The sequence below is a fragment of the Lepisosteus oculatus genome, chromosome 1 (genome assembly GCF_040954835.1).
Source record: "Lepisosteus oculatus isolate fLepOcu1 chromosome 1, fLepOcu1.hap2, whole genome shotgun sequence".
Lineage (NCBI taxonomy): Eukaryota > Metazoa > Chordata > Actinopteri > Semionotiformes > Lepisosteidae > Lepisosteus > Lepisosteus oculatus.
Genome location: NC_090696.1, coordinates 61,013,028 through 61,039,257, shown reverse-complemented (window position 1 = coordinate 61,039,257; position 26,230 = coordinate 61,013,028). Strand labels below are relative to the sequence as shown.

Here is a 26,230-nt window from a genome sequence, read left to right as displayed (position 1 = left end):
GACAGAAAAACACATTAAATCTGAACCACCTTAAATGGAATGGCCTCACTATGTCCAGCACCCAGAGATGAGGAAGAGAGAGTGGCAGGGGGACAGCAAACTTAATTCCTGTATTATTAATAAGCATTGCCGCTATACAGGTATGCACTGCTAAATTTTAGTAGTGAAACAGAGCTTGTACTGTGTGATTCAATTTAAATATTAAAGGTTCAATTTTGTGGCAAGGCAAAAATAAAACAAGACTGAGACCAAAATTTTGAATCGACTGCTGTTGTGTTGAGCACACTGGTACTGGTTATTGAGAAACATCAATAGGTTAGGTTTCAAAGGAAATGACACATGGAAAGGCCAGTAGCTCATTGACCAAACTAGGACTGGGAAGGCTTATTACATCAGTATTGGTTTAGCCTAAATCACATTTTTCACTGTTCCTCATAAAACCCTCATAATACCGCTACCAGTCTTGGGGACGTGCTCCTTACATCATACCGTTTGTATTAATTTTAAGTTAGAGATAGAAACTTCACCTCAGGTCCACTTCAGTTAAAAAAGATGCTGTCATTTTTTTAAACTACACAAGGGAACAGAACTAAATTTAACGTTTCAATATAAAATGTTGTTTGATTACAGTCAACAGGACTAGATATCAGTTTTCTGAACTGTATGCAATTTGCCCATCTAATGGGTAGGTTGTTTTTACCTAAAATAATGAAATGAAAAAACATTATTTTTTATCTTTTAACTGAATAACCCATCCATTCATTATTAAACACTGTATCCAATAGAGGGACGCAGTAGAGCCTATTCCAACATGCAATGAGTGCAATGGATATACCCTGGATGGGATGCCTGTCCATTGCATGGCACACACAGACACAAACGTCTACACACTCTAAAGCTAAAGAAATGTAATTTTCTTTTAATAGAGACACCCAATAAACCTACAGATAGCATATCATTGGACTGTGGGGGCATCTGGAAAAGACCATAGAATGATCAAACTCCACATTGAGGGTATCCTTGGGTGTTACTGAAATCAGGACCCCAGAGATGTACTGTAAGTTAGCATTACTAAATAAGAAGCCCCTGTGTTTCCCCATTTTTTATATGTTGCATTTAAATGACAAGTAATAGCTTACTTATGGTATCTTCCCAGCATATGATCTTTTCATCCCAATGCTTTTCCACTGATAATTTGCTCAACTTTTATTTATAAAAGATATTTCTGAAAATAATCTCTTTATCTGATCAATATTTGTATTCATCTTTGTATTCATCTTGTTCCAAGTGGAAAATGTATGAAGATTCAATTAAAACCTTCTGCTAAATCCAAATACATATTCTAACCATTTTATATTTTGCATGTACTTTTAAAACTTTTTTAACCAGATCTGGCTTTCAATGGCTTAAGGCAGTCAGAAAAATCAACCAATAATCAATTTAATAGCCAAGGTAGAAGAATAGCAGTGCAAGCTGTCTCTGATAAAAAGATTATTTCAATGATGCAGGGTATGACATCTATTCTCCAATTACTATACAGGTCCACACTACCATATTTAGTGTATATTTAGTGATCATCACATGGAGTACTACTGTCATTTGCATCACTGCAAATGACAGCCCACAAGCTTCTAATAAGAAGAATAGAAATCATGATGTCTTCACTTGATTTGAGAAGAACCCCAGCCTATGGATCATCTGCAATGACAATATGGCATAGAAATGAAACACATGCAAGAAACACAATGCAAGACTATTGTGTCTGTGAAGCTACAAGCAGTTTTTAGGGAGATTCACTGATTTTCTGCCTATTTTTATATAGATTTTTCAACATAGTGTTTCTGTTAAATTATTAAACCAATACTGCAACTTCACAGGAGCATTAATTTGCACATTTCTAATGACTTAACTTTCTGGGGGCTTATAAAATAATGATCAAAGTAAAATCAATACAAACTGATAAAGGTGTGCAATGGTGAAATTTAAAACTTTTTGATAGGCAAAATTCCATTATGAGGGTTTTTACATTGCATAAAATATCCAATTAATATCAGAGCAGGCTGAGGCATCAATTGATTCATACACATGAGGCCTTTTGTTGATCTGTCAGGCCGACTTTGATCCTGTCAGTCTTGGATACTGTGTGATGGTTAATTAGCAATACAAGAACAGAATGCATCAATAAGAAAAAGAACAAGAAATCATTAGTGAAGTCTACAGAAGGTTTTCCTATTATATTGTTTTACAATATGCCTTACTCCGGGGACTCTTGAACTGTGGGCGCTGATACATAAGTAGCCTATGACATATTCCCTTATGTGTCAAAGTCACAACTGAATTCATAGTAATAGTACAGTGAGGTACGTCTTTAACATTTAACTTGCATGATTAAACTAAAAGCTTATTTTGAGGTGTATATTATAAAACAAAACAAGCTTACAGTATGTCGTGTCATGTTGAATTATCATCAGAATACGGAAATTGTTCTGTAATCTAGTCAATTTCATACAGTCCCCTGTTTATTACATTACAAATAGTCAAGCAAACCTAGTCTACTAGTGATATTTCTAGTTCTTTGTTTGGAATTGAGAGGGGTGAACTAGTAGAGATAATCATCTAGTCTCTGGAGACTCCAAAAACAAAACAAGAAAGTGATCAGAAATCATAATAACTTTAAGTTCAAATTCACATGAACATTAGTGTGTGACATACAGTACCACAAAACATTAGTGAATGAGTGCCTGAAGTCAAAACTGGAACATTACTTACAACAAAACTCATCTTAGTACAAAATAAATCTGTACAGTATATACAGTATATTTAGAAATGAATATGAAATTAAATTAAAAAACGGAAGTCTGTACTGGAGAAAAATACCCAAATACAAAGGGCTTAAAAAGCACTTTGTTCCTTAGTTGAGAATTGCTAAATGCAAAAAAAAACCCTCAAATGTTTGGAGATAATTTGATTTTGGCTTATGTGCAGGGTATGTGTCAAGAGGTCCTGAAGATGCTGTAAATAAAACGGGAAGCATACAGTACCTCTATCATATAACAGCATTAGCCAGTGCATCAGTTACATGGGCATTAAAGTGAAAGAACAATGTATTGAAATGATTTGTAAAGCTGGCTGTTTTGTGCTGCAGCTTGAAAATAAACCACCAACAAACCAAATTTAGCACAGCTCGTGATTTATGTGCAGTTCATATTACAATACAAAGTAATAAAACAGCTTTTAATCTGCAAACAGTTACTGACCAAGACAACAAGTGCTCAGATTTTTTGGTTTGTGACTGATTTCATTACCGCACACTCTACTCCCTGAAATGTGTCAGCTTTTAAACTCATGGAGCGACAGGTATGATACACAATCACAGAGGACTGAACACTGCCACCCACTGTATAGTGATTGACAGCGACTGGCACTAAAATTAAAAACATTTGAGGTTATGAAGCCAGTTAAAAAAATTCTAAATTTAATAGGCAAATCCTCCAAAGGAATTAAGAATATGATTTTATTATTCGTATGAGCTTAACATGCAGAAGTTATATAGTTATATTGTCACAGTCAGGTGCCTCAGCCAGTTATGTTAAGGATGTGGAAAATGCAAAAGGAGAAACAGGGGTCATCCATTCATTTGTTTTGCTTCATTCAAAAAGTAAAATGGATATCAAAAGGAAAAATACAAGTGCAAGCTAAACAAAATCCACAAGCAGTGGCTCCCTGCTGGCAGAATATCTGATTTTTTTTTCCCATCTGGATAACCTATGGCTGAAGTTTTTTTGTGAAATAAATGTGCTAGATTCTTCACTTCCGGAACAAAACAGACACATGCTTGCACAACAAGATAAAAGCCAAGACTTTTAAAGAAAAATATAACAAAAGCGGATGTTACCCTGATGATTCCTTTTGTCACAATAGTTTTGAAGATTTATGCATATACTATATAAAGGCATAATCACATGCTGAAGAGCTGTTAGCGCAGATTGTTGGCATGAATTGTGGATGCATTTGGATGACTAATGAAATATTTCTGGATCTTTCACTGCCTTATACCTTAATTAAGAAAATCATCCTAGGATGAAACTAAGATGATTTCTCAGTGCCTTTAAGACTTGACTTTCCTTATTCCTTATGAAACATGGCAACTTTAAACCCTAAGCAGAAAATGATCGATCTATCAATCCCAAGATTTTAATACTTTGACAAGGCTGTTTACAGATTATTTTATTACAATGGAAAAATGGGTTCTGCTTTCCCTGGCTGCAAATATATTGCAACATTTTTTTAAAAAAGTAATTAACATTTCTATTTTTGCTTTTAGATTTAAACTTTTGCTTTTCAAGTTTCTTGTGATTTTTCATTAAATCACATTTTCCCCCAACTTTATTTCCTATTCAGAATTATGAGGGGACATATTGTACAGTAAGCCCCTGTGCCCCACTACAACAACATAAAATGTATTACAGTACATTACTACATACAATTCATATTACCACTACACTCCTGGAAATAAAAGTGTGCTTTATTTTTTTAAATGTAAAATATCATAAATATAGAAATATCTAGCAATTTCGTCTCAAAGAAATGCTATAAGATTGAAACCACTTTTAAAAAAATAGCTGAACACAAGAAAATGAATACTAAACATTGTGATAGCATTACATATATCATTATTTAATTGAATATGCTGTGTAAGTAAAAATCATCAAGATTTTCTTTCAAAAATATTGAAAGTGTAAAAAAAACCTACAGGTCAGAAGTTGTCTTATGAATTTGCTTCTTCTACCACACTTTGTCCAGCTGGGGATGTCAGTGAGACTCATATTTCATTTTCAGGGTAGCTTTTTTTAATAGCTGGTAGTGCTGACAACTCAGACATGCAATGATATGTACAACAGTTGGAAAAAAATCAAGAAGTCCTTTCACTGATTCATCAGAACATTCTGGGTTTTAGGTTTGGACATTTTCTGAACATTCTGTCAAGTGAATGGATCTGAAATGGAGCTGCAGGGATTTGTCACAGGAAAGGTCAGCTATTTCTCTCTGTTACTGTACACTTGAGGTGTAGCTTTGTGTGGCTCGTGGAACAGCAAAATGATTTGTATCCATTCATATTCAAAACTGAATTTAATCTGGAGGCTTGAAAATCAGAGAATGAGCTTTTCTTGTAATTTATAAACAGGACTTTGCTCTATTGACTTAAATATATTCAAGACAGACTATCTCACACAAACATTTCATTTTGAAAATAATAATCCTGGTAACTACCTGTATGTAGTATATAGTACAGTATATAGGATATAGGATATAAGATAAACATGCTATAAATTTACTAAAATATAGCCAAGATTAAATGTTGTTTAGCTGCTGGGCACTATTTTGTGTGTATATTAAACTAAATATACAGTATGTTCCTTTTGTACCAGGGGAAAGTGTTTGACACAGAAAACACACAGAATCTTTTTTTTCCAAGGATTGTGCACTCAAGGGGACAAATACTTTGGTTTCAGTCTTCCTCAATTCATCACCCCCTCAATTTCCTATCAGCCTGAAGTCTGCTATCTGGGTAGCCAAAGCAGTTTAAAATGTATGAAGACATGCTTGTGTTATTGAGACAATGGCAAGGGAAAATGCCAGAGCACATTATATACTGTACAGTACATAGCAATTATTGTGATGCATTTTACTTTGTATGAAGTGAAATGTCCCAATAGAAACTAATCATGTATTATCGATTAAAAAGACTTGTTGGAATTTTTCTGCAAGCTTTTTTTTCAGGAGAAGTACACAGAAATACATACATAAAAGCAGAAAATCAATATATGGTGATTTCCAATACTTCATTGCTAAGGAAAATCAATTTTAAGTTATTAGAAAAGTTTAGTAGTGATTTAAATGTAAAATGAGGAATACAATGACAGCTTTGAATATGTACTGAAATTTCTTTGGAGACTTAAAAAGTACAAAGAATACAGTAGTAACTGCTAAGATATATGGGTTTGTTTTCTGTTTGAAAAAAAACTGACATTTTTAATCTAACTGCCACTAGCTCAGTGTCCTATATACTGTACAGTACATTGCTTTGTTGGTGTGAAAAATTGTATAGAAAGCCTTCAGCCATATATTTCATACACACCTAAAATGACTTCAGAAATATGTTATCAAGGACAAATGTATTGTACATATAACTCCATGTTACTGACTACACCTGTCAAGGGTCTCCACTAGTTGACAACAGTTTGCTGCATGTGAAGGACATCTAGCTTAAGAAAATAAAAGACTGAAGAAGATTAAAGACCTTTAGAGCAGGCTCTCCTGAGGGGCATAATTTCTTAAAGAGAGAAAATGAGAGCATTGCACACAGATAAGGAGTGGTTTGATTTGTAGCTCTGACGATTATGCAAAGCCTTTTTTTCCTGTAGAGAAAAGTAGTCTTGCCCCTGCACAAGGAACAGAATATTAATATCCAAACACCAGACTTATAATAAAGTCCTCATCAAGAGGAAACCTTTGCAGCTGATGATCCTGTTAAAAATGAAATCCCCATGTAGTAAAATAGCAAAAGAAAACTGATTTGCAAGACATAAACCAGCTTGAGCAGTATGCAGTATGCACCTGTAGAAGAACAAAAGGAGCAGATTGCTGTGATGTTTTATCTGTGAAATCATACAGAATTACTTTTAAGATGTGAAATTCTGGCAGTGTACTGATGGATACTTAGTTTAAATGGATAAATTAAAATGATTTAAGCAATCTCTCACACAGACTGCTTTCTTATTGTACTGTAAGTGATTTAAATCCAAAATCCCATCACAAGCAGTCTTTGAGAATTATACAACTTCTTGAAATGCCTTGTACTGTCTTGCATTATTCTTGCGTTTTAAAGTGTGATCTTGAAGAAACAATAGTCTTGATCCCTAACAAAATAAGCTGAACAATATGGATATATGAAATTAGCACAATAAACATAACTGGAAGAAAAATTAGGATTGCTTAGGATAGCTACTGTACTTTACAACATTGATACATGGTTTGGAGTGTATGATTGACAAAAACATTGTTATTATATAATATATTAGATTTTTTAAATATGCCTCTATTTCCCTAAATATACTGTAATAAGCTTCTGTGATTTTGACATGTATTTACATTGTGATTACTTAATTTGCATAGTTACTGTACAGTATATACAGTATGTGTTTGAAAATGTCATCCTATCCTGCATGCATGTGTAGATTTCTGATAGAAGTACATTAGCTTGTAATTAACAATCTTACCACTACAAGTGGACAGTGGAGACATTAAGTGATTTTAAAACAGCGACAAAAGAGCAAAGAATATAAGGGCTGTTGACAGCACTTTTAATTTATGCATTATAACTGTAGGGTGTGTTGAGTGCGATTAAAGACAACAATCATCCTTGGCCGAATGTGTAAAATTCACAAGCCTGCCTGTGATTCTGTCCTCTTGTGAGAATGTTATCTCCTCGAGCACTGAATGGGTCCTGCAGTCATCCCTTAAAGAACCTTAGTTGTTTGCGTTTGACTGAACACCTGTATCTCTTGACACCAGCTGCTCAACTAAAATTACACCCACCATCTAGTTTGAAAAATTCTGCACAGTCCCACACGCCATAACATTTGACAGAAATATGAAACAAAACAAAAAATTGATAGTGAGTCTTTACTTCTTGGTATGATTCTTGGCATTAATTTACAATTATAATTAATATGCAATTTAAAGATGATATTTGTTATTCAAAATAAAATACCCTCTAATCACAAAGCCCCCAACAACCAGAAACTATCATTGTTTTGCTCCTTTCAGTATAATCATTATAATTATTTATGGGTAAAACAAACATTTTATTTTGTGAGCTTAATCTTTAGAGAAGGTGAAATTTGTTTGAAACTAATTCCAGTAGATATTTTGTTCCTGTGAGAGTATGTGTCTGCGAGTGCAGATTATTGAGGTCCATCAGATTACATGTTTATGTTTAAATTTGAATTTAGAGCACCCAAAAAACTGAAAGACTGAACATCAAAAGAAATATTGCTCAATTTGCACATACATGTTTTTCTTAAATAATACAGTATGTATTGATATGGATTATTGATATTGATCAAATGTTCTTTGGCATAATTTTTATTAATTGATGCTGTGATACAATCGTGTGTCCTTGACTGTTGTACACTATAAGCATCCCTTTAGAGAGTTGATTTGACATACTGTAGGTGATGAGGTTATTTATCTAGTTGACTGTCAAGTGTAATGGAAATCAGGGAAACAACAGAGAAAGGAACCAACAAGGAACCAACATGCCTCACTTTTCAAGAAAGAAAAACTACTTCATTCCATTGGTACTGTATGTTGGAGGCTGGATTAAATCAGAATGATTTGCTGTCTGGAGAGTTAACAGCCAACAGTCCCTAAGATAACAAGACATTACAGCCAAACACAGACCATCAGTAACAGGCAACTTGACTGTGCAGAGCTCCTTTGATCAAATCCTGGAACCTCAATTGCTATTCTCCTTGTGGGTTCGTCTAGTTGTAATAGCATTGCAGCTCGACTTTCTTTTGCTGTTCATATATCGAACAGCATTGAATTTCCCACTGAATTTTGCGGAATGAGTGGGACAATGTGAGGCATCTAGACCTTACATACTGTACCTGTGAAAGTGAATGCTTGTCCAGGCTCTACAAGAGAAATGTAAGAGAATCAAAGTAAAAGAAGTGCAGCTTGTATTGATTTCAAGCAAGGCCACAGATACATGTAATTCTCAATTTACGTGGAGGATAAATTCCTGAAAACTGCTGCATCAATCAAAACATTTTACATTGAAACTAGTTCCCCATAAGAATGCATGTACTTTACTGTACATGAATGGGATGTGTTCAAGGTCCATTCACAACTGGAGCCTTGAATGTCTTAATAAAAAAACAACTACATACATGTCTTCATGTAATGTGTTTGTACTGTATAGCTGTAACAAAAGTCATTTTTAAACTAAATATTTGTTCGTGTTTATGTGGGTTTTTGGAAGACAGCTGGACTGCACAACTACGGTATCTACAGTTTTACTCTCACTGAGCCTTTTGAATGGCATGTACTGTATTTTGTCTAGGTACAGTTAATGACAAAATGTATATTTTATGTGTCTAGTCACAAATATTTTTCCTAGTTTAGTGTTTCAACTGATTATTACAGATGCAGCCATTCCAAATGAGCAAGGTACGCTGTGGTACACCTTGTGTAACTTCCAGATGGAGCTAATAAAGCTTAACCTCTAATGTACAGCATTTGAGCTGTCACCAGAGAACACCTGGTATCAAATCCCTAGCACTGCTAAGGGACAATCTTTATTCAATTAAGAATTTAAGTTTTATACTCTTTAGACTTTGAATTTTAACTGTGTATTAGAGCATGTTAATCATTAAACATTAAAAAGTTGGTATATTTTCTAAAAGTAAGATTGCTCAGTTGGATAAAATTACACAAGCTACCACCTTTATCATAAATATTTTAATTTAATGCATCAAAATCTTTACCGAAGATATTACTAATAGTATTAATAATGAATGACCTTGGACAAGCTGTAATCTCAAAGTATTACCCTGGTCCACATTTGTTTTGTAACCGTCTTTGTAAATGAAAAGACTTTATTTTTTCATTGACAAAAAGTAACACCCCAGCATTTTGTTGATCCGATCACGTATTAGTTTCCAATCATACAAAGTACGTTTTGAGACTCTCCAATTCACCATGCCTTTCACATGCTCATAAACGATATTAATTTAGGAACATAAACATATTATGTAAACTTTATATGGCTGGTATTGGTATTTTAAAGAAAAAATACACACCAGTATTCCACTTTCTCCCTAACATTTTAAGCATCATGTCTTACATGTGATTAGTTAGGAAACATTTGTATGTGCTCCTTCTGATCATATTAACATATTAAGACATATTAACATATGACCATATTAACATTCAGACATATTACATTTATATACTTTGTGAAAAGTGATAGTGTTTTAACCTTTTCTTTGAATTCGCTCGTTATCGATGCTTTAAACAAAAGCATACTTTTAGAATTTGATTAACAGGGAATATAATATGGAATCGAGTATCTAAAGAAATTTATAATTATACAATTATACGCATGTACTGTCTGGCAGAATAAACTGAAGAGGTAGTTAATGCGACACAGAAGATAATAATAATAATAATAATAATGTAGTGCTTTCAGGCTAACACTCTACTAGCTGGGGAATTGAACCCAGGCCTCCAGGATCATGCAACAAGTAAGCAGCCAGTTGAGCTGCAGCAAGATCTGTAAGATTGTAGACTGTCTTAATTACTCATCTCATATATTGAATATTCAAATTGACAAACTTTTCAAAGACAAAAGTGCTTTGCATTGCGTTCGATTATTTGCTGATTTTATACAATACATCATAAAACTTGATTATAACAATAAAGCTATTTTATAGATTTAAATCAGGATACATGAAAGCATAGATGACTGGAAGAGCACTGAGACAGAGATCTGCCTGTGTATCACCAAGGGATTTTACTCATCCAGGTGTGCAACCAAGTACAAATAGTGTATTGTCTCCTCAGCAGGTTTCCAGTTGCCGACCATACCAATACATGTTAAATTGAGACTTAATCTGTCCTAAACTAAGGAGTAGTGTTCAGTGTACTACTATGGTGCATTATACTGAAAACATGCAAATTAGTATAGAGTTTAAGAGTGTGTAAATTGAGTTGACTGGTATGAGAAGCCTTGGATCAACCCAGATGATGACAAATGGAAACCATCATAATGAATTTATGTACTGTACGTCACGGCTTCATAAAAATGTCAGTGTCTTTACTGTACAGAAAAGATAACCATTCTAAGAAATTTGTGGATTTATTACATTTAGAAGTAATGTTTCTTTGGACATGCAGGAAAAGTATTGCTACTGTAATTTAAATACTCTAGATTACCAAAAGGCTGGGTGTCGCCCTCACTGTACATTTAATAAGATGGGTCTATTCTTGGCATTAATGACTGCTGCAAACCAAGGAAAGATATACAGTATTATCACAAGATAGATGGCATTAGGAGCTCCGCACCATTCCTCATGTACAGTAATTTTTTAACTAGTACAGTGAAAGAAGTACAGTAACTGCTGAACCAAAACTTAATTTTTCAGGGGTCAGTTTTTTTCAAAATTCTGTGAATGTGTATTCAATATTTTGTAGTATGTTTATGATGGGTTTGTGAGTGCATAGGGTACTGTAAATGTTGCTTTGAGCATTCCATAACATACATCGATGCGCTTTCAGCTTTCTGTGATCCACATAGATAAAAAAATCAATAACTCAGAAAATAGTTATTACAGGTGCTCTGGCAGATTGCATCATCATCATCTATAATGATAGTTGAAAATTGAAATGATAGTTTCTTTTTTAAGAAACACAAAGTTTGAAATGATAGTTTATGCTGCAAATCATATGTAAAGACAAAGAAAATATTGTAAAATTTCTAGTGCTTATTGTAAGAAAAAGGTGGTGTTGCTTTTTTCTATTTGGTTGTGTTACACTTTACACTCTAAGGGAACACTGCGCATCTGATATTAATTCTGAGGTCATTTTATTTTGAGTTTTTAAGTTTACGTAAAAACTCTTGTCAAAGTGTAAGCTTTAGATTTGTTTCAAGCAGTTGTACTTTAGTTTTCACACTCCTTAAGAATGTATGATCTGATTACCCTTTTCCATTTGATTCATTTTTACACAAATGTAGAGCTAGGATTAGGACCAAACTCCCAATTAGGATACAGTGAAATGTACTGCTTTCAGTTGTTCTCTAGTTCTGCAAGGTACAGGGTAAACCTTGCTATTACACGTTTGAAAGGTTTAATAAACAATGCAGGTCCTTATCAACATTTTGATCCTTAAAAAACAACATCTGTGTTTAGTGCAGTTGCAAATGACTAGGCGATGTAGCCAAGTTTCTGATCAACAGCAGTTCTCCATCTGTCACCTATAGTAGTCATAACAGCAGGTGTCAGACTAGACTTACAAGGCTTTGTTTCTTTTATTCCTTTATTTATTTATTTATTTTCAAATTCTGCCAAATAGCTGCAAGCATCCACAAATGTATTATAAAACTTATTTGCAGTCTTTGACTTCCAGTGATGATATCAAATATAATTGTACAACTTCAGTGAAAGTGAAATCAAAATCTATCATTAAAATTAGTTATAATTACAAACAGAAGACTCCAATTGCATAGTAAACTCAATAATTCTAGCTATTTTATGGAAAGTTTTATTATTTAATTCTACCTCTAAACCCATACTGTAGCATTCCTGCTATAGCTATGCATGCACACATGTGCCTTTTGATGGACTAGTCTTTAGTCCAGGGTGTAATCCTTCCTTGCACCTTATGCTTCTGGGATGTGATTTGGATTGCCATAATCCTTATCAGAAATAAGCTGCTTATATACACTATAAGCTTATAATATATAACTTACAAGGAACTCCTTTCAGGTTGATGGTGTGTTTTAAGAGCATACAGTTGCTATGAATTATAGGACTGAATAATAATGAGCTATTTCTGCTTCACAACACTGAAGGGGGCACATTTAGTATACTATTTATTACACTGATATTCATTCCTGGTGGCTGTTTCGCAAAGCAGGTTTAACTGCTTCGGTTTATTTTTTTTACAAATTAGCCAGATATACTGTAATTAACCAGTTTGCAGACTTGTTCTGGTTTCAAAACAGCACACTCTACACTCTACAATTGTCACGTTAAAGTCAGGAATCAACCATCTTGCTAACCTAGCACGCATGCCACATGTCAGAAGGGAAGAGGGTTGAGCATTGAATCTTTCATCCACACTAGCGAAACCATGGCTCACAAAATGTGTCTGATTTCAGCAACCATGAATTAGAGCTCATGGAAAACAATAGGTGGCAAAATATGTTATAATGGTGAAAATACTGCAGCTGCTAAAAAAAGCCAAAGAATTAAGTTAATTATGTAATGCTATGACACATCTTGAGATCTTACAAAACTATTGAAATTGGATGAAACTTAAATTACATTATTATCGCATTGAAGTGAAGCTCCTATTTAATCCCTTGTGTAGTTGTGCAACACAATGAAAAGACCTGGTAGAAGGTCAAGACAAAATAAAATTATTTTATCCATCATAGTATGTGGTTCTTCAATACAACTTCTGGACAATACACAGTGTAGTGCAACACCCATTGCAAGTCCAGATAACACTCATTGTAAGCTCACACATTTTAATACTTCTTTTGAAGCAAGTGATCGTTTGGCTCTGTGGGGGCTTTAATGGAGTGGTCTGAGCAGTCCAGAGAACATACTATTTTGGGAAATGTTGCAATAAACTGTGGAGTTCATGATGCTTAGATGCAGGGAGCAGAAGCCACATGTGAACAGAATTATATATAGTGTAATAATATTATCTGCTATTTCAAAAAACCTCTGTTTCATTGTATTCTATGTATGCCTGAGAAAGAGTTGTGAAATATCATGAATGCATGTTTAAAGTGCTTTAGTGTAAGCATCACTTTCCTTATAGGATGAGCAACTTACTCTTAACTGTAGTAATTCGATTCACCAACGCAATAACAACAAACTGCACAATTCATCAATACAGTAATAAGCTGTAACAGTAACAAGAAATTTCAGCTCAATGTACAGAGTTTTTGAGTTCCTGTTAATGCTGAACCAAGACAAGTAGTATTAACAATGTCTGCTGAAATGGTATCTTTCCAATAAAAAATTATCAGACAACTGTAAAGAGCTTTTGTGATCTCTGAACTTTCTTTCTCTCCAGAAAGCTCTGTCAACTGGACCCCTTAAGAAAGATAATGTTCTTTATTAAAAGACACTGATAAGAGACAAGCTCTTAACCAAAAATTCAGGCTAATATTGAACTAACCTGCATGGTGCAGGGTTAGGAATAGTGGATGTATAGTATCTATACTGTAGTTACATTGGCTATACTGTAGTTACTTAACCTGATACAATCTTGCTTTGTGAAATGGAAAAAAACCTTTCATGAAGATATCTTTTAATGTTTGTGGCACAGTGGCACAGGGATTAATATTGCTACTTTGCTGTGCTGGGTTCCTGCATCTATCAGTATGGAGTTTATACATCTTTCCTGTTTTTGCTGGGTGCTAATGTTTCCTCCCACAGTTCAAAGACTTATTGGTACTGTAGGTTAATTGGCTTCAAGACAAATTGGCCCTGGTTTGAGTGTGTGAATGTCTGTGTGTGCCCTTTGGTGGACTGGCATCCTGTCCAGGGTGTATCCTGCCTTGCGTCTATTGCTTGCCAGGATGAACTCTGTCTCCTGTCAAGAGCAGTTCTTTCCGGGCCCTATGCGGACGACACGATCCAGAAGGTGAAGAAACAATAGGGAAAAACATCATGCAGGAGTCAGTCAGGAGACAGGGGGGCGTGTCCGAAGTGAGCAGGTGTCCAGGTGAAGTGAGTCCGGGGCAAACAATCCAAGAATAAATCCAAAAGGGAAATCCAAAATGGGAGGCAGAGTCCAAGACCAGGGGATCCATCCAAAGTAATTAAAACCAGAACCGGGTCAGGACCGGCGGGACAGGGAATCAGGAACAGGAAACTAAAACCATAACGGAGCCAGACGCAGCAGGACCCCGGGCTCTCACGAAACGGGATTCAATGAGAAGCGCCGGGCAAACGCCTGCGTCTGGCTTTAAAGGTGGAACTAAAGAGGGGCTGGAATGAGGAACAGATGTGGGGAATGGGACAGAACGAGGAAGGGCTGGAGTGCCCTTAAGAGGAGGAGTAATGATCGTGACATCTCCCCCGTGACCCCATATTGGATAGAGTAGTTAGAAAATGCATGGATGGATTTACTAAAGTTAACTGCCTGAGAATTCTTGTTTTGTGAAAAATCCACCTGGTCTTGGTGGGCTAAAGTTTCTTATTTATTCTAAATTCTTCATGACCACTGGTTCCAGATTTTTACTCTTTGAAAAAGATGTTATCAATCAAACCTGATTGATTGTGTTCCCTTTGTATAATAAGCTGCTTATATACACTATAAGCTTATAATATATAACTTACAAGGAACTCCTTTCAGGTTGATGGTGTGTTTTAAGAGCATACAGTTGCTATGAATTATAGGACTGAATAATAATGAGCTATTTCTGCTTCACAACACTGAAGGGGGCACATTTAGTATACTATTTAGTACACTGATATTCATTCCTGGTGGCTGTTTCGCAAAGCAGGTTTAACTGCTTCGGTTTATTTTTTTACAAATTAGCCAGATATACTGTAATTAACCAGTTTGCAGACTTGTTCTGGTTTCAAAACAGCACACTCTACACTCTGGTTTCAATTGTCTCGTTAAAGTCAGGAATCAACCATCTTGCTAACCTAGCACTCTAAACTGTTCATGTAGATAAATTCTTCAGTCTTGTGAACTTGCAAAAACGAATTAGTATTAATTCCTATAACATACAGTACAATATACAGTATACTGTATATACTGTATATATACTGCATACGTGTACTGGTTTTCAAACAGTAGGACAAAATAAAGAAATATACATTATCCAGCATATATGAAATATACTGTATGTGCTTAACGTTTGTGATACTGTGTGTGTATGAGTGTGGATGTGTTAGTGTTTTCAGAGAATTTTTGTGGTACTGAAAAAATAATTGTTCACACCTGCTGTCTTAGATTAATTCATTCATTAGAAATGCTAGCTAAAGTACCATTTCCTCTAGCATTATATTTAGAAGGGAAATTAGTATGCATTAATTAATAAAAGTTACAAAGAATTCAAATACTTTTTCTTGTTCATTAAGAGGAAATATTACTTTTTTATTGATATTTCTCCCACAATGCAGAAAAAAAACATTCTAATGCTTTCTCTTTCTTTCCTCAACCAGGCTTAAGATGATTATTGGAATGCACTGACTGGAAACATTAACCATGAGTGAAAAGAAGATTTCATTTCAAAGTGGTATGTAGTGTAAGCTTTCTTAATCCTGTCATACAATAGGCACTGTATTGGATGGTCTCAATATGAGGCATGATTTATTGCAATCATTTCAGTGTTACTAGTTTTTTAATCTTTTTTAGTCTTGGAATTTCTTCTTTTAGAAGAGGCTCTTTGACCCTTCTCTCCAGAAGAGTAAAAATGCACATTAATGGGCAACTTTTTTTCTCTTTAAAATGTTGAGGGATCTTGCACTGCAGTACTCTGTAAAATCAATCATGAAGAGGGTTAATTAAATATTAATAACTTGGTTGCCATTGAAGATGTAAATCAAGTTAACCAATGAAACTATACACACACACAGACAGTTTACTATTTTGAAGTAGCCTTTGAGAAAACAGTTGGCAAGCATTTATTGGTACTGCTTTATAGACTATATACTGTACTGTGGCTGTGTTGCTTCACAGGATCCTGTTGAATTATTTTTTTCCTGCATCTGAGTCAGTGTAATACAGAAGTGCTCTTGACATAAAGTAATTTGCTTTTTTGTCCTTTATAATGTACTGGATTTAAAGCACCAACAATTTATTTTACCTGACAGTACGTCATAGTGTGATTGTTTTCCTGCCTGGACCAAGCATATCAACTAGCAATGTTCCTACAGTATGTGTTTCTGCTGTAAGATGCCCACAGTGCCATGAATGTCATGATGTTTGGAGGGAAAAATAAATATTCATAATATAAGTCTTAAGATGAATCTACATGTGCTCATGCAGCATTTTTATGCAGGTGGAAATCTATAACTAGTTTAGTGTCAAAAGAATATCTTGTTCCATTGCCTAATGTGCCATAACATAAGCTCTTCAATATCTTTGTCATTATATTGTTTGTTGTTAACACTATAGTGCATGCACTATAAACATGCAATGAAAAACATTCAGTGCATAACAGATTATTTCGCTTGTTTGGTCTAATTCTAATACTGACATAACAAGTTGACAAATATAAAGGGACAGCATGCTTAATCCTTTGGCTTCAATTCACCAGGTGGAGGAAATGACCGTGTTAGTCTGAGACCAGAAATAAGCCAGGGAGCTTAATGCTGCATTGGTAATGTTGGGTTGGAGGGAAAGGTACTAGAAAATGCACAAAGCATATTCTGTTCAGTCAGGGAGCTTTTATGAGTAAGGAAATGGAAGTATACGAGTAGAATTTGACCTCCATCTGTTCTGCTGTTCAATAACACTATATTGTGCCTTTTAATGAAGAAAAATATTTTAAATTCCATTATTTTACTGTCTTGTAGTTAATTCGACATGATACTTGGTGAAATTGTGTTTTAGACCATACTGTATCTCATTTTGTGATGTCTTTATAAAAGGACTGCTGGTGTCACAGAGATCTTTGCACTTCTACACCTTAACAACATATTTTACATTGGCCATCATTAAAATGGTTCTTGAACTTCCAATACTTATTCTGTAAAAAAAGATTGTTCAATAAAAGGAACAATTTGTTTTTTATTATTGTTATTTCTCCCAGGGTGCAGAAAAGACATTCTAATGCAATAATTCTAATGAAATCAAAGAGACATGGTTTGACACTTAATTATTTTACCTGGCACATGACCTCATCAACCTTAGTCACATAGTCAACCTTAGGATTTCAAATAGTGAAACTTGTGGCATTTGCCTTCCGGGGGTAGTGATCTTTTAGGACATAATATTGGAACAGTGCAGTGAAAAATTTGAAATATATACAGTATATTGCATTATATATATAGTAAATTTATGAGTTTTTATGCTCCAGTTACTGTACATGCTACAGGAGTGTAGAAAATATGCAGAAAATAGACTTGAAAGCATAAAAAAGCAGGACAGGATGGAGAACCTCATGCTTTACTGCTCTGCTGATGTGTTTCTTACACTGCCATTATAGATTGCAGTGCTGACTACAATGGGTTTGTAACAGAACCAACAGTTGGATGTCAGATGATATAAATGACAAAGACAAACTACCTGGTATGTCCATTTACACAGTCTGTGAAGTCACTGTATGCACATTACACAGTTTCTAACTGTGGAGAGAGATTGGAGTGGAGAGATTTTCCTGTTCAGAAATGCCTCCATTTCTATCCAGAAAACTATACATTCATTCAGTGACTTTTGGCAGATGAGGATCCAAGACCTGTGAAAGTGATTATATTTTTTTGTGATGTTGAATCATGTCTGACAGAGTACTCAAATGATTTTCAGCTACTTACATAATATTTATGTGTCCGTGTTTCATGAATGATCCATGGATTCCTTTGGGCATGAAGCAATTTCAGTAGTCTACACTCTAAGTTGTTATTTGTTGTTTCCATAGTGAAAACCAAGTCATGAAACAATCTACATTAAAAACATTAAGAAGTGTTTGAAATATCTGAGCAAAATAACCAGGTGATCAGAAGGGTGAAATTTGGGTTCTGTATTATTTTTGCAAAACGTATTATAGCGACTCCTCATAGTCATTTTCCTAAAGTGCAATATTTCATGTTCCTTTCGAGCAATGAGGGCTCACTCTGGAATGTGCAAGATCTGTTTGTTTCTGGGGACATGAGAAAAGGACAGTACTTTCAATAACATGAAAAGCAATTAGCATTTTCCAAATCCAATTATCCATCCATTTTCAGTAACAGCTTTATCCTCAGAGGGTCACAGTGATTTGAAGTCTAACTCTGCAAGTGCAGGGAGCAAGCCTACAATCTAGATGGCACGCTAGTCCATCATAGGACACTCTCACATATTCACTCATACAGTACAATGGCAATTTTGAGATGTACTGTAAATTAATTTGTCTGTGGGCTGTGGGGAAAAAAAAAAAACAACACTAAAACTACCCCAGTTCAAAATCAAGCCCAGGCTCCTGACTTCCTGCAGCTGTAAGAAAGCGGTGTTGACCTTCACACCACTCTGCCACCTCAAATTCAAACATTAGTTACTAAAATATTTACTGAATCAGGCCCAAGAAAACAGTTTATCCCTAATATATCTTCTAATTCAAAATATTTGCTAAAATCTCCTTGAAGCTACAGTACTTGAAATCATGCAAAAACATGTTTTTTTTCTTTCCTTCCCGCAAAGACATCCCACACACAGCAGCAACTAATCCTTCTTTCTGTCAGCCTTTCACATTCCACTAGAGGGGTGCATTACAGTGCTTTCATTTGCTGTTCTACAGAGAATATCCAGTACGCACTGTTCAATACCCAGATTCTGTGCATTCTATCATTTTTAAGTTATCAATAATCACCCTTACCTTTATTAATCTCCAGCAGTAGCCTTTCAAGGGCATGCATCGGGTTATTTCTTAGGTTTTTAATCCCTTTATGTTACTTAAGGTTTTGTTTCATACTGTGTGCCATATCTCTGAAGCTCAGCATTGTGCTCTTCACTTCAATTTTATCACAAACAGATACAGCTTTGCATTTTGATACCCTGCACAGTTATGATAAAGCATGTATACAAAGGGCATGAGACAATACTAGGACAAGTGAAGGAAATTAATCAGTTTCATGTTTATAGCCTTTCCACATTTAAGTAAGCAAAAAATACAATTCTTCCAGTTTTCCAAAGCATTTCTTCTTCATGTAATTAATATCAGCGGCACACATGGATGTCTGCTTCTGGCATAAAGTAGATTCATAAAGTTGACCTTCTATTAAACAAACATGCTCATTTACGCTCAATGTGATACTAGCCACTTTGTCAAGCTTTTACTATAGTGGAGCTACTGTATGTACATATAACAGCATATAAGGCCGACACTGGTTTTGTCAATATTCTTATTACTTCTCTCCTTACCAAAATGAAAATGCAAAAAGAGGTGACACATACTGTACACATCCATGTCCAATTGAGAAGAAATATTTAGCTATATATCTATATCTATAGATATATATCTACAGCAATTTGTTATATTTTTAAAATTCAAAATATCTTTATTTATGTGTAAACATATCTTACCTTTAGGGTATGTGGATATATTTTACTATACTTGTTTCTAAAAGGATTTCTCCATGAATCTGTTTGAGTTTGCATTCACCTTCAGATACAAAGTTGTCTGACTGGAATATTCATGTTGTAGCATATGAATATAGCAAACTATCTAGTAATTGAATAATAACATTTAGTAAGGAAATGGTTTATTTTAGTCATGCTCTGCTGGATTAGTCTCATAGCACACATGATTTCCTTGCTGGTAGATGAGTCAGAAAGGCCAACACTTAAGTGCATGGGATTCTCACAGGAAAAAAAAAAAGAGTTTTCTGTAACATTAGAGCTATTAGTGCAAAGTTCATATCTGCAGTTTTTATTTCACTGTTGCCTTTCCACAAAGAACAAGTGAGGAAAGTATAAAAAGGCATTCTTAATTAGTAAAAAGAGGTGCTTTTAATATAGAAGCAAATATGTTAATTTGTGTTCATAAGGGCTTTAAAAGTTGGAATCGATAAAATGAAAAATTAAGCAGGTGAATACTGGTGACAGATACAGAATTCTCAAAAAGGCAATTTGTTCAGTGTTGTCTGTTGGTTTTAATAATGTTGGAGTATCTAACATATACTGTACTGTATGTGTAAGTAAGTTAATGAATACTGTTGTGTGATTAAAAAAGCATTAATTTCTTAAACACAAATCAACCATACTATTTCAGTACCTTGTCAACCACTTTCTGAAATTTTAATTAGAGAGAAAAAAAGACAGACACCCAGTGAAGTAACAAAAAGACAAGAGAAGCATTTGCGTTACAAATTAGGAGCTGCTGGCAGCAAATATGAGCATCTTAACCTTCTCTTTTTACATACTGTATGGATTTATGGGTGGCAATTTTTTATTTCTCCAAAAGCACCCCTAATTTTGTATTTTGTATTGTTTATCCAATAGAAATTGCACACAATCCTGAATTCAATTTGAATGTAACTTTCTATTAAAATGATAACATTTCTGAAGGATGCCATTTTCTCCAGGTGCAATATTCAAAATCTCTTTCTGGATACATATTTTGAAGTCTTGGCAAAGCCTCATGGGAATTGAAGTGTTTTTCGCCTCCACCTGACACATATCTTATTCCACGGAAAGCTTTTGTTTAATTAAGTACAGTACAGTATATGGGGTTATTTCTTATACAGTATGTCTCTTAGTTGCTCTTCCTGAAAGACAGCTACTGGAGTTTTAATTGTCACCTATCAACAGTAACATTTTAAACAAATACTTAAAACATCTCTTAGACATTATTGCATTATTAACATACAGTAGTTGAACAACCAGATCAGTGCCTTTCCGATGTGCACTCATTCATTAAGATTTTGCTAACTCAGAATGGCCTTTCCTCTGTTGGCTGAAAACAGTGAATGCTAAACTGGAAGTAGAATATCTACAGTAAATCAGAATAGTGGAAAAAAGAGGACATTTGCTCCTTCTGTTTTTAAATAGCTGAAACAAGCAATGTTTATGTGGCAAAAGCTCTTAATTGAATCAGTCAGTTATAAGATTATAAGATACATACAGTATAATTTGAAAATATGAATACAGTTATTTTGTTGTATTCTGGTACTTAGCATTTTTCTTAAAGTTATTACAGTAAATTCTCCAAAACCCATAAAAAATATAAAACACTGATGTCTTGGTCTGTCATATAGTGTGATGATTAATACAGTATGTAACACATTTTATGTATAATCCATGCAGTTTTCATTGAAGTGCACTGAGATATGTATAAATATGTATAGGATGCTGCAAGCTTGAGTTTTTTTTGTATCTGGCTAGCCTGCATTGAAACCAATGCAACATTGGTACAATGTCAACTTGGCAAATAAAGAGAAAGATTCATTAATAGTGGTAGATTCCAAGTTCAGCAAGTTACAGAATAATGTATGTGTTTAATAAATCCACAACATTGCTATGGTACAGTGTTATTTTATTGAAGGAAGAGGCATCTAATTGACAATTTATCACTTGAGTTGTAGAGAACAGTGAAGCTGAGTCAATTATATAACTTACTGTAGGGGGTGCTTCCAAAACTGAGTTTCTTAATATGAAAAGGCACACAAGAATATAAGTCACAGGAGATGGTTGATGCATCTGTGCTTTTACCTAAAAACATATGGATGCAAGTCCATTAATTCTATTCAGTTGATTTTACTACGAACTTAACATTAAATGATGTTCTGCAATCATAAGTCCAAGAGTGAAAGATAAGTCTTTAGCCTTTGCCAGAAATATAAAAATGAACATAAAATATGGGTAAAAAACACATTACCTTTCCAGCAGCTCTTTGGTTCAGTACAAACTGTGCAGGTTCTTACAGTATGTGTTTACATAGGTAGACAAATTTAAGAAAAAAAGTGTGAGTGGTGTTGGAACAAACCTTTTTTGGTCTTTGAGCACAAGGATCGACCTTGGTGTTTGGGAAGAAATGGTATTAGGATGATGCAGTATATTCATATCAATAATTAGGTATATTAGTGTATTGGTTTTACTGTGTGCTAGAAAGGTATGCACCCTTTCTAGCAAAAAGTAAAATCTAGCACAAGAAAAAAAAGAACTTTTCATTTCGGTCATATAGGTCAAACATAGCAAAGATATATGAACTTAGCAGACATATTACAGACCTGTACTTGTATCATAAGTATTTTATCTGTTTTTAATCACCACAACATGTCAGTCTCTTCTATAATGATGTTTTGTAGTATGGCATTTTGTCTTAGCTCAGCCTGAGGCATGCTGTTGATGTCTTCCCTGTCAAACACCTGAGTGAAATATTCAGATAATATTTTAGCCACTTCCCTTTCATCTTTTAGATATTTTCCCATTTTTATTTCTGAAACACCATATGTCACCCTGCCACATTTTTGCTGCTGTAGTACTGAAAAAAGAAATGTCTGGATGTGATCCCTGGACCTAGAAGCCACTTAATCCCAAATGGGCCAACTGGCCTGAATAGCCTAATTTATTGCTTTGCTAATATTGTAATGATGCTTGCAATTGTTGTACTTGATTTGCTTAACTAGATTCTGTTCTTTTTTATTCTTTTAATAAACTGTGTTCTATCTCTTGGATTTCCATATGCTAGCATAAGAAAATCTGGCTGCTTCTTTGAGATCAATCTATTCTTTGCTGCAAGTAAGATATCTGATGATGTTGCCATAATTCTTCTACTAATTTCATTCAGGTACATACAGTATTCTATCACATTCTAATTATCTTAGAATTAGATATTGTACAGACTTCCCTCCGAATATAGCATCAAAGACCACTTTTCCCCTGTTTATGGTCCCCAATGTCTGTTCAATAACTGGGTATCACTGTATGTTTAGTATTATATATTATTGTTACAAAAAAGGGAAAATAAGATTTTAATTAAAATGAAAATGTAATTTTTTTCATAATCTTGATATTTTATTGTAGTTCATTTAGGCTTTCCATTTTCATTGTCTCACTTTTTTCTAATTGTTAAAAAGAGGTCAACTAATTATTGTAATTTAGTACTGTTTGTCTACAACATTGTCACCCTAAAAATTTGAGAAAGGGTTTTTGTTTTTTAAATCCTGATTCATAAGTATTTAGATTTTGAAATGGCTATTATTTGTACAGTATGTCTCTACATTCTCACTCACTACTGTATGGCTAAAACTGTATTTAATATTTTCACCTGCTGATTCTTTTCAGAATACCATAATCAATACAGTACATTTTTCTTAAAAATGGTACGTTAAGAAAGCCCTTTAACTCCTTGCACAATTACAATTACTTAAAAGTTCTTTAACAATTAGAAAAATAGAACAAGCTAACATACAGTATGACACAAAAAGAGCAATAACAACCTTTCTCAGAAATAACAATAGCTATTTTTTAAATTACATACATAGAAACAGTTTTATTTTCCAGCACAAATTCAAACTTCCATTAAATTAATTTAACCCCATTTTACAAAGATTTTGTAATTTGACAATGTGCAGAACAAATTGCTAAGTAAAGATTAATCCCTTGATAAAACTGAAAAAAAAGTGTTAGAAAAATGTGTTTTTCTTCATTCTTTTACTAGAAACATACAAATTACATCTCTTAGTTAAACATGCTTTCAAACTGTTGATAGAACAGATTACTTGCAAAAAGAGGCCAAATCTTTTGTTTTCCTCTCGATGTACTCCATGGTTGCATCGGCTGAATGTTTTGGGTGATTGTCATCCAGGATACCTTGAATCATGGAAAAGTGCCACCAAATAACATAGATAACATCCCAGGATTTGACATCACCTCACTTTCACCATTCTGCTGGATAGGCTCAGACGTTCAAAGCTGAGGCAGTACAGTTTTGGACAAAGATTTATGGACAGTTTAGACCAATATACACCTTCACCAAATAGTTGGAAATGTTTGGGGGTGGAAAAACAAAAGAACTGGAGATACTCCAAAAAACACCACCTACTCTGTGAAGTATGACCGACAGTATGACCTGGTCTGTGCATGGCTGGCCACCTAGCTGGAACAGATTCACTCACCTTGCATGATGACTGAAACTGCAGTATGCATTCTAAAGTTTACAAAAACAATTTGTCTCCTTCCATTCATTTATCCATTTTTCTAACCACTTCATCCAATTCAAGGTTGTAAGGGAGCCGATCTTGGCAGGCAAGGGTGCATCGTGGGATGCACCCTGAAATGGATGACACTCCATCACACGGCATATACAGATAGAAACTCTCACACCAAGGCAGATTTTCCCAGAAGACAATTAACCTCATCCAGTATGTATTTGGACTGTGGGAGGAAACTGGAGCACCCGGTTTAAACCCACACAAACACAAGGAGAACTTGCAAGCTCCACGCAGATAGCACACTGCAATTGAACACAGGGCCCCAGCACTATACTACACAATACTATCTATTGCACCAACATGGCTTCCATGCTTACTGAGCTAAGCTTACAGCAGGACCCTGCAGCATGACAATGACCTATACCAGATACCATAAGGATTCCACAGAAATAGAACATATATATGTACTTACTGTAGCATTTACATTAATCTAATGATTACAAATAAAAAAATGTAAAACAAAAACAATGTCACATGCATAAAAGTTTAACTCTTCTGTATTGATACATTTAGAGGCCACTGTATTACTGTACATGAGTATTGGCTAACTCTTAAAATGAGGTCTGCTGATTCAGGACGTCTTACTCTTTCAAAGAAATGGCTCCACACACACAATGAGATGTGCAGCCCTGTGTCTGTGAAGCTCATTGCTCAAATCTGTGTAATTAGAGACTGTGAATGCTTTAGTTTTCACTACAGGTTTTAATGTATAATGTAGTATTGCTCTAAGTCCTGCTAGTTAATTTTCTGGGCTCTTCATTTTTCTTGCCTTTTGCTTCTGCTGTGTGCATTGTACATACTGTATGATTATTGTATGTGCATTGTCTATTGCATATAGTTTTTTGCATTTTTAATGCCTTCATAAATGGAATATTATTCCTCATGAGCCCATCTACCAAAATATGTTAAGTTACTGTATGTTACAGTTAAAAGTTTGTTTCTCCAATGGATGATACCTGTGAAAGGTTACCAACATGCATCAATTCCAATTTGGTGATCATGCTGTTTCCTGTCTTTACAATACCATAAGGATATGTGCATAATGTTTAAGGAGATTAGGCCATTTTGGTATAATGTAATTGCATAGCAGGCTGTACTCTAGTCTATTGGAGGATATTCAGTATACAGTATACTGTATACTCAATTATATGACAACAACAAAAAAAATTGACATATCCCATTTATAAGCACTCTAGTGTCTTTTTTTCATTTCTGGATCCATAATATTAGTTATAGACAGACGTTTAATTGGATCTAGATGAATAATAACATGATAAAGATGGATTAAGATCTAACCTTTTGTTTGTAGGTTACTGGATGAAACAATGTCCCTGGGTAGCTTTTTCTATGCCTTGTTTTGTAAACATATTTATTTATTTTAAAATACCTAATGTGAGCCATTAAAAATGTCACACGTACTATTGGTTCCAATGCGTACTGTAACGAACAGTTCTTTCCGGACCCTGTGCGGACGACACAATCCGAAGAAGTGGGGAAACACTAGGAAAACGTCATGCAGGGATACGGGGCTGAAAACAGGGGGGCGTGTCCAAAGT

General features: G+C 34.6%; 1 protein-coding gene across 5 annotated transcripts in view; it reads left to right on the top strand.

Moving 5' to 3' along the window:
* Nucleotides 1-26,230, top strand: part of lingo2b (leucine rich repeat and Ig domain containing 2b) — a 493,320-nt gene that overhangs the window by 267,814 nt on the left and 199,276 nt on the right. For 3 of the 5 annotated variants that reach the window (XM_015345165.2, XM_069190990.1, XM_015345166.2), the window contains one exon: nt 15,987-16,060. The gene's annotated coding sequence lies outside the window, so the exon portion shown is untranslated. Of the gene's footprint in view, nt 1-4,957; nt 5,032-15,986; nt 16,061-26,230 lie in introns of all 5 variants that reach the window. The other 2 variants (XM_069190989.1, XM_069191000.1) reach the window with 1 other exon arrangement.